This window comes from Arachis ipaensis, chromosome B9, assembly GCF_059453495.1.
Source record: "Arachis ipaensis isolate K30076 ecotype BB chromosome B9, ASM5945349v1, whole genome shotgun sequence".
Classification (NCBI taxonomy): domain Eukaryota; kingdom Viridiplantae; phylum Streptophyta; class Magnoliopsida; order Fabales; family Fabaceae; genus Arachis; species Arachis ipaensis.
In genome coordinates, this window is record NC_142444.1 from 117,909,623 (window position 1) to 117,920,186 (window position 10,564).

Here is a 10,564-nt window from a genome sequence, read left to right on the forward strand (position 1 = left end):
AATGCCTCTGTATGCCAAATTCTTGAAAGAGTTTGTCAACAAGAAAAGAAGCTGGGATGAGAAAGAAACCATAGTGATTACTGAGGAATGCAGGGCCTTGATTCAAAAGGGGCTTCCTCCCAAGCTTGAGGACCCAGGGAGCTTCCTGTTGCCTTGCACCATTGGGGAATCGACCATCACTAAAGCAATGTGCGATCTCGGAGCAAGTATTAACTTAATACCATCCTCCTTGGTGAAAAAGCTGCATATAGAGGAGGTCAAACCAGTACAAATGTCTCTGGAGCTGGTAGACAAGTCAATGGTATACCCGAGGGGTGTAATTGAAAATCTTTTGATCAAGGTGGATAGTTTTATATACCCTGCTGATTTTGTGGTTCTAGAATCAAACGATGATGATGGTGACTCTGTTATACTGGGAAGGCCATTCTTGGCCACTGCTAGAGCTATCATAGACGTAGAGGAAGGGGAATTAACTCTCAGGATGCATGACCAGAGTGTCACTCTGAAAGTATTACCAGAGGCACAATTTAGCAAGGAGAAGAAAGACTATATGAAAAATGACCAGGAATGTCACAGCAACATCCCAATGCTAAGGATTGTGCAGACTGATGAAGAAACCCAAGAGGATATTAGAGTATTAGCCACTGAAAAGAGAGATCCCCAAGGAAAGCCTATGGCCAGAAAAGAAAGATCAACAAGAGGAAAGATGAAACGCAGAAACAAAGCAAAAAGGGGTTGGAAGAATAGAAAGATTCCAACAGAGGGGCTTTCCAAAGGTGACAAAGTGCAACTGATATATCAACAGCTGGGGGCAAATCAACAAACCGAGGACTACTACACTGTCAGCAACATACTCTCATTAGAGCATGCTGAAATTGAACACCAGAGAACAAAGAAGAGGATCACAGTCAGAGGAGACAAATTGAGGCCCTACAAGCACCAACCACCATAAAAGAAAGCCTCAATGTCAAGCTAATGACAATAAAAGAGCGCTCCATGGGAGGCAACCCATGCTTTAAGATTCATGTCATTTTAAATTCAATAAGTTATGATCAATTGAGCATGAATTCTTTTCTCTTCTCATGAACATGTCCATTGATTGCATGCACTATTTTGAAACATATGCTAAGTTTGGTGTGCCTTCAAGCACACTAAACCAATGTTACAAATAATTCCATTTTGCATGTTTGGAGTATCTTGACAAAGCATATGGCCAAACACTAAGTTTGGTGTCCACATAGCTTCATGAAAAGTAGAAACTCATGCATCAATAATCATACAATTGTTGTTTTCCAAAATCTTATAAATGGAAAAATTCTTTTCCGGTAATGAAGGCATTAATTGTGATGTACCCTTTGACAAGAAATAAGTTTGGTGTTCATCAAACTTTGATGCACCGATTTAGGGATATAATTGATCCTTCATGAAAAAAAAAAAAAAAGAGAAAAAGAAAGTATGATGAAAACAATTCTTATGAACATTTAACATTTGAATCTCACTAATTGGAGGAAGATACTCATTTTCTTTATATATGACCAAACATTAAGTTTGGTGTCCTCCAAGGAGAGTATCACGGTTCAAATGATATAAGAATTGATGGTTCACATAGTATTAATAAAAAGAACACTCTTGCTACGGTTGGATAAAACTAATGTATGTTGTCTTGTTGTGGTGACTAGGAGGTCAAAGAATCTTCAAAGAAAAAGACAAGACAAAGGAAAGCATAGCATGAGGACAAAATCCCATCACATGCCTTGAAAAAGAAATCTGCCACTCCTTGAGAATGATCACGGCAAAGGCAAGGGAAGGAGCAAACTTTGTCTTCATTCATCCTTACATGCATATCTTTGATCTCCATAAGTCTAATTGCATCCCATCCCTTCATTGCTCATTTAAAAGCATACCACCTTCAATCCATGCACATGACCGAATCACTCCAACCTTGGAAACTTCACTCCCTTCATCACTCCTCAACATAACAAGCTCTGTGCAACATTTCTCTTACTTTAAACTCCAACCATTTAAACTTCTCTTCATCATTTCTTGTCATAGCAAGTTCGGTCTCAATTTTTTTTTGCTCCAAACACACATCAAACTCTCCAACATTCTTCACACTCTTTCTAACCTCACAAGACTCAACCAACCAAGTGATCATGGCCTCATCCTCAAGAACTAAACGAAGAAAAGGGAAAGATCCCATGGTGGAGGAAGACACACATGAATATGACCAACGGAGATTCAAGTCTTGGTTTCATCAAATGCAAATTCAATGGATGAACGAGAAAAGAATCTATCCTGAAATTCCACTCTTGTTGCCGGATGATGGATGTCAAGAAATGAAGGACAAAATTCGGAAGAGGAGGTGGGAGGAACTTGCATCACCAGCCATCCGAATCAATGCCAATATCATAAGAGAGTTCTATGCAAATATCCCAAGGCTTGACATGCGTGAGCCCCCAACGTACAAGAGCTATGTGCGGGGGGTGGAAGTAGACTTTAGCCCGGATGCAATCAAGAAAGTCTTGAAACTAAAGTCAGTCCGCTTTAGTGAACCGGGATACCAACAAAGATTGAATGAGGATCAGGATTATGAGGAGATTGCGAGAGACATTTGTATGGAGAACTCAGAGTGGGAAGGAGATGACAAGAACAGATATAAGTACCTGAAGAGATGTAACCTCACCCCGGAAGCAAAAGGATGGTATGAGTTGATGAAAAGATCAATTCTGGGCACAGTGAACACCTCAGAAGTTAACAGGGAGAGAGCCGTGATGCTGCATTGCATCATTGTGGGAGGAGAGATAAGAGTTCATGAAATCCTTGCAAAAGACATTCAAAAGCTGGCTGAGAAGAATTCGGCCGGATCTTGGTTGTACTATCCGAGTACCATTTGGAGGTTGTGTGCAAAGGCTAAAGTTCCAATGGAAGAGGAGAATCCAATGTGGTTAAGCCAAGGCATGCCCATAACCATTGAACGAATGATGATGCCCCTTGAAGCACATCAAGGCCGAAGACCACATGGAAGAAGGGAAAGAGAAGAACCAATGGAAGAAGATGAGCCACACATAGAAGAAGAGCCACAAGAGGAGGAGGAACAGCCACATTTTTTCCCACATGGCAATATGGATATGACTCAAATGCAAGAAGCAATAGGAAGATTGTCACAACAGTACACAAGAATTCAAGAAAGGCAAGAGGAATACCATTCTCTGTACATGAAAAACCAACAAGCACAAGAAGAAAGGGAGCTAAGAATAATGAACAAACAAAGTGAATTCGAGTCAAGATTCCTTGTGATGCAAGAAGAACATGCTTTTCAATCTCATGAATCTTTTGGAAAGTTGGAACAAATGCAAGCTGAAAATTTGAGGGCTCTCAAAGAGTTCACAACACTCCAAGATGCAAGGTATGAAGTACAAGCCGATTACAACATCAATAGCCAAATCAAACTGAACTATATTGGAGAACATTTGCACAACATGGATCCGGCTTTCCCAACTTTTGATGAATTCTTCAAAAAGAGAAGTGAGGTAGAAGTAAGCAACGCCATGAGGCTTGAAGATAGAGTGGAGGAGGCTATGAATAAGGCTGGCTTTTGGCGAGGTCAACAGGCACCAAACACGGATGGTGGGAACACTAGCAGCCAAGTGTATGAAAGGAGAAAGAAAAAGCATGACAAATGAAAGGTGGACTTGCTCCTTGTTCATCATTACAAAGAAAAAAGCATGCATTCTATCTGTTCTAAGTTGTCTTTGCATCTTTAAGTAGTTCTTTTTAGTTAAAAGTCTTTGCATTATGTTTGTTTCTTTTAAATAAGTAGGCTAGTTTATGTGTGTGCTTGTGTGTTTACTTTCACTTGACAAGAAGCATGTGTTGTCCCCTGCATCTTTAAATTCAATAAAAGAAAAGTTTGAATGTGAAGCAAGATGATCTCTGTTAGATAGAAATAGAATAAAAGTAAGTGGTGGTATGTGTGTGGTTGTATAATAGCTCACTTTTAGTGAATAAAGAGCTAAGATATCTCATTCTAAGTAAAGAGTGGCCTACTGTCTATGAATCTCAATTAAATAAAAAAAATTTCCTTGGTTAGAAAGAAAAACAGAAAGAAAGAAAGAAAAGAGATAGCCAAAAAGTGGCAGAACAAAAGGAAACAAAAAGAAACAAAGCTGGACACCAATAGCTTGAACTTTAAAATATATGCCTGTGGTGTCTTTGTACTAGGATCTGCTTGGATTAGTAAGCTCTTAGGAGTGCATCAACACTCGGTGACTTGGGTTAACTAATCCGGGATCATCAGCTGAAAGTCCACTATCAAGAGCAACCTAACTACAAGGCATTTAGTAACCCAAAGAGGTGCTGGGCATCAATGTTTTAAGAAGGAATGTGAGCCAAGTGTCTAAGGTGAATAATGTGTCAAGTATAAAGAAAAGGGAAATGAACTTGCTACACATGACACTCAAATAAAGCTTATAAACAAAGTAATAGCCAAGGATAAAGGAATAATGAGAGGTCATAGCAGTATGTTACTTGAAGCTTGAAGGAGACTTTCTAGGCCTAGGAGTCAATAAGAAGTGAGTATTTACATATCCACACAAAATCCCATGAACTATCAATAATACTCTAGCATGAACATCCTCTTCCATTTCATTCTTTCTTCTCAATAAATCTTTTCTTGCTTGGGGACAAGCAAGCTTTAAGTTTGGTGTTGTGATGACAAGTCATCTTAGCCCATTTTAACTAGTCTTTTTCTTTTGTTTTCATTAGAATTATGCACTTTCTTGAGCCATAAGCAAGCTAATTGGGTAGATTTTCATGTTTCCTTTGATTTAATCAACCATGTATGAATTCATGCTATTTCATGAGGTTTTATGCTATAATTGTCACATATTATGAAAGAATGAATATCTCATGATTTTAAGCATAGCTTTGATGTGTTTGGTTGATTAATGATAGGTGAAGAAAGCTTGGAGAAAGGTTGAAGCAAGAAGGAATAGCTAGGAGTAAAGAGAAGACAATGGAATAAGTGAAATTGAACCAGGAAGCAAAAAGCTGGACCTAAAGTTAGCCTCAAACTTTTGCACAAACTTTTGGGTGAAAAGTTAGCCCCAACGTTAGCCCCTAACTTTTGGGCTAACGTTGGAACTTGAAAATCACTCCCTGGGTACCAAAAGTTTGCGCCAACGTTAGCCCCTAACTTTGAGGCTAACGTTGGCACATGAAAATCACCCCTGGGCACCAAAAGTTTGTGCCAACGTTAGCCCCTAACTTTGAGGCTAACGTTGGCATGAAGAAAACCTCCCTGGGCACCAAAAGTTTGCGCCAACGTTAGCCCCTAACTTGGTGGCTAACGTTGGCACATGAAAATCACAAGGGGAGGAGCAAAAGTTTGCGCCAACGTTAGCCCCTAACTTGGTGGCTAACGTTGGCGCCACAAGTGCACAAGGTAAGGCCAACGTTGGGGCCAAAGTTAGACCCCTAACTTTGGCACCAACGTTGGTATCAGCTGGATATGGGTGCTGATATGAAAAGTTTGGGCAAAAGTTAGCCCCTAACTTTTGCTAAAACTTTTGGTCCAACTTTTGCAAAACTCCAACCCGGTTCAATTGGTTTACTTTGGTTCTTCTCCAAACTTCAAGAGTAATCAACCAAGGCCTCTTTCAACCCAATTCCACCAAGAGCAAAGGCCCAACTCAAGGCTTGAAGATCATTGGAAGAAAGTGTATAAATAGGATAGAATTCAAGTTCTTCGGGGAGCTTTCTTTTGGAATTTTCATAATAGTTTTCGGAGAGCTTTGGATATTGAGTGATCTTTAATTTCTTTGTCTTGGGGAAGGAGAATTCACTTCTCTTCCTCTCAGTTTTATTGCTTTCAATTTCTATTACAATTGTCTTGGATCTTGGGTTGAAGAATTGAAGAAATTCTGTTTCAATCTCATCCTTGGATCTCACTGCTTTATTTACTGCTTAATTGAATTTCAGTTTGGGTTAATTGTTCTTCATCTATTTTCTTTGCAATTTACTTTTCCCTTGCAATTGTTCTTGTTGGATCAAGGAAGGTAGTGAGATCTAGACCTGGTTTTCTAGTCTCTGGACCCCTGAGATCTGAAATTCCAATTTACATTCTGTTTACTATTTTCATGTTCATTTACTTTTCTGCTTCAAGATCCAATCTAACCCAAACCTTCTTCTACTTCTCTGCTTGATGCAATTTACTTTTCCTTGTTTAAATTCTGCAAATCTAATCCCCAATTCCCTTTACAATTCCAGCCGTTTACATTTCTTGCACTTTAAGATTCCGCAATTTACATTTCTTGCATTCTAAGTTTCTGCTATTTAATTTCTTGTTCTTTAAGATTCAGCACTTTAATTCCCTGTTCTCTTTACTTCCATGCAATTTAATTTCTGCAAATCACAAAACACTCAACCAAATCTTGATTCGCTTGACTAAATTAACCACTAAGCTAAAATTGCTCAATCCTTCAATCCCTGTGGGATCGACCTCACTCCCGTGAGTTTTTATTACTTGATACGACCCGGTACACTTGCCGGTTAGATTTGTATGTTTTGGGAGAAATTTATTTTTCACCAAAATACTCATCAAGTTTTTGGCGCCGTTGCCGGGGATTGATTAGATTGACAATGATTAAGTGAGGTGGTAATCTAGATCAAGCACTTTTTCTTTAATTTTGATTAACCCACTAACTGTTTGATTTTTTGCTTAAACTAACTAACACTTCAATCTAGCAGTAGATTGAAGTGTCACTGGTTTTGTGCATTTCTCATGCTCTGCTTGTATGTCAGGTACAAGAAGAACCATACCCAATTTTCATGAACAAGACGAAAGAACTCTCAGGAGGTTAAGAAGAGCTGAAAGAGGGAAAAATATTGTTGGAGAAGAGGAATCAGACGAAGAATTCCAAGAGATGGAGGAACAATCAACCAATCCACCAGGTGGAGCAGACAACAACAATGACAACCCACCCCAGAGGAGAGTTTTGGCTTCCTATACCTTTGCAAATCCTAGACATTGTGGGAGCAGCATCTTGGCCCCAAATGTCAATGCTAACAATTTTGAACTCAAGCCACAACTCATCACTTTGGTTCAGAACAATTGCTCTTTTGGTGGAGGACCACTTGAAGACCCACACCAACACTTATCCACTTTCTTGAGGATATGCAACACTGTCAAAACTAATGGTGTGCCTCCTGACAGTTACAAGCTGATGCTATTCCCATTTTCTCTCAGGGACAAAGCCACTCAATGGTTGGAATCTTTTCCAAGGGACAGCATCAATAACTGGGATGATTTGGTAACCAAGTTTCTTGCCAAGTTTTACCCACCTCAGAGGATTATAAGGTTGAAGGCTGAGGTACAAACATTTACACAAATGGAGGCTGAACCCATCTATGAGGCATGGGAGAGGTACAAGGCTCTAATCAGGAAATGTCCCCCTGCCATGTTTAATGAGTGGGAGAAGCTGCAGAACTTCTATGAAGGCTTAACACTGAAATCCCAGGAAGCTTTGGATCATTCAGCTGGAGGTTCCTTGCAACTCATGAAAACTGCAGAAGAGGCTCAAGAACTCATTGATATGGTGGCCAACAACCAATATTTCTTTGCTCATCAAAGAGGCCGCCAACCATCACAAAGGAGAGGAGTAATGGAACTAGAAGGAGTGGATTCAATCCTGGCCCAAAACAAATTAATGCAGCAGCAAATTCAACAACAATTTGAGCAAATGACCAAGAGGATTGATGGCCTTCAAGTTGCAGCAGTTAACACCAGCCAACCATCAGCCACATGGGGGCAAAATGAAGAAATCCAAAAGGAGCAATAGCAGGAACAAGTCCAGTACATGCATTCAAGCCCAAATGAATTCTATGGTGATACCTATAACCCCTCATGGAAAAATCACCCCAACCTCAGATGGGGAGACACTCACAACCAAAACCAACACCCATGGCAGAGGAACTCAAATCAAAACAACCCAAGAAACAACCAAAACTACAACCATCAGCAGACTAACCAAAACACATACAGAAAACCTCAAAACAACTACCCTAATCTCAACCAGTACCAATCCAATAACCAACCCACCAACCAAAATGCCTATCATCCACCACCCACATCTCACAACCCACCACAAGCACACCCTGAACCTCAAAGACTCACCAATTTAGAAACCTTGATAGAAAAAATGATGAAACACCAGGAAATAACAAACAAAAACCATGAAGCATCACTAAAGAGCCTAGAGAGGCAGATTGGGCAACTCTCCAAGCAAGTATCTGTTGAGAGACCCTCAAACTCACTGCCCAGTGACACAATCCCGAATCCCAAGGAGGAGTGCAAGGCAATACAATTAAGGAGTGGGAGAACATTGATAAGCAACAATGACACTACAAAGAAACAAGCAGAGAGCTTCAAAGAACCAACAGAGGATGAGAAGCAAGCAAAGGACGATGAAGCTAAGGAGGAAGTTGTGATGCCAAACAAAAGCACTGAGAAACTTAAAGAGAAGGACAACCAGCTACATAGCTCAAAGAAAATGGCTCAGGGACAGCAGCAAATAGGAAAGAGCATCACACCTCCATTGCCTTATCCCCAGAGGTTCAACAAAGAGGTTAAAGACCAGCATTTTCATAAGTTCCTTGAGATTTTTATGAAGCTGGAAATCAATATTCCCTTGGCTGAAGCACTTGAGCAAATGCCTCTGTATGCCAAATTCTTGAAAGAGCTTGTCAACAAGAAAAGAAGCTGGGATGAGAAAGAAACCATAGTGATTACTGAGGAATGCAGGGCCTTGATTCAAAAGGGGCTTCCTCCCAAGCTTGAGGACCCAGGGAGCTTCCTATTGCCTTGCACCATTGGGGAATTGACCATCACTAAAGCAATGTGCGATCTCGGAGCAAGTATTAACTTAATACCATCCTCCTTGGTGTAAAAGCTGCATATAGAGGAGGTCAAACCAGTACAAATGTCTCTGGAGCTGGTAGACAAGTCAATGGTATACCTGAGGGGTGTAATTGAAAATCTTTTGGTCAAGGTGGACAGTTTTATATACCCTGCTGATTTTGTGGTTCTAGAATCAAACGATGATGATGGTGACTCTGTTATACTGGGAAGGCCATTCTTGGCCACTGCTAGAGCTATCATAGACGTAGAGGAAGGGGAATTAACTCTCAGGATGCATGACCAGAGTGTCACTCTGAAAGTATTACCAGAGGCACAATTTAGCAAGGAGAAGAAAGACTATATGAAAAATGACCAGGAAGGTCACAGCAACATCCCAATGCTAAGGATTGTGCAGACTGATGAAGAAACCCAAGAGGATATTAGAGTATTAGCCACTGAAAAGAGAGATCCCCAAGGAAAGCCTACGGCTAGAAAAGAAAGATCAACAAAAGGAAAGATGAAACGCAGAAACAAAGCAAAAAGGGGTTGGAAGAATAGAAAGATTCCAACAGAGGGGCTTTCCAAAGGTGACAAAGTGCAACTGATATATCAACAGCTGGGGGCAAATCAACAAACCAAGGACTACTACACTGTCAGCAACATACTCTCATTAGAGCATGCTGAAATTGAACACCAGAGAACAAAGAAGAGGATCACAGTCAGAGGAGACAAATTGAGGCCCTACAAGCACCAACCACCATAAAAGAAAGCCTCAATGTCAAGCTAATGACAATAAAAGAGCGCTCCATGGGAGGCAACCCATGCTTTAAGATTCATGTCATTTTAAATTCAATAAGTTATGATCAATTGAGCATGAATTCTTTTCTCTTCTCATGAACATGTCCATTGATTGCATGCACTATTTTGAAACATATGCTAAGTTTGGTGTGCCTTCAAGCACACTAAACCAATGTTACAAATAATTCCATTTTGCATGTTTGGAGTATCTTAACAAAGCATATGGCCAAACACTAAGTTTGGTGTCCACATAGCTTCATGAAAAGTAGAAACTCATGCATCAATAATCATACAATTGTTGTTTTCCAAAATCTTATAAATGGAAAAATTCTTTTTCGGTAATGAAGGCATTAATTGTGATGTACCCTTTGACAAGAAATAAGTTTGGTGTTCATCAAACATTGATGCACCAATTTAGGGATATAATTGATCCTTCATGAAAAAAAAAAAAGAGAAAAAGAAAGTATGATGAAAACAATTCTTATGAACATTTAACATTTGAATCTCACTAATTGGAGGAAGATACTCATTTTCTTTATATATGACCAAACATTAAGTTTGGTGTCCTCCAAGGAGAGTATCACGGTTCAAATGATATAAGAATTGATGGTTCACATAGTATTAATAAAAAGAACACTCTTGCTACGGTTGGATAAAACTAATGTATGTTGTCTTGTTGTGGTGACTAGGAGGTCAAAGAATCTTCAAAGAAAAAGACAAGACAAAGGAAAGCATAGCATGAGGACAAAATCCCATCACATGCCTCGAAAAAGAAATCTGCCACTCCTTGAGAATGATCACGGCAAAGGCAAGGGAAGGAGCAAACTTTGTCTTCATTCATCCTTACATGCATATCTTTGATCTCCATAA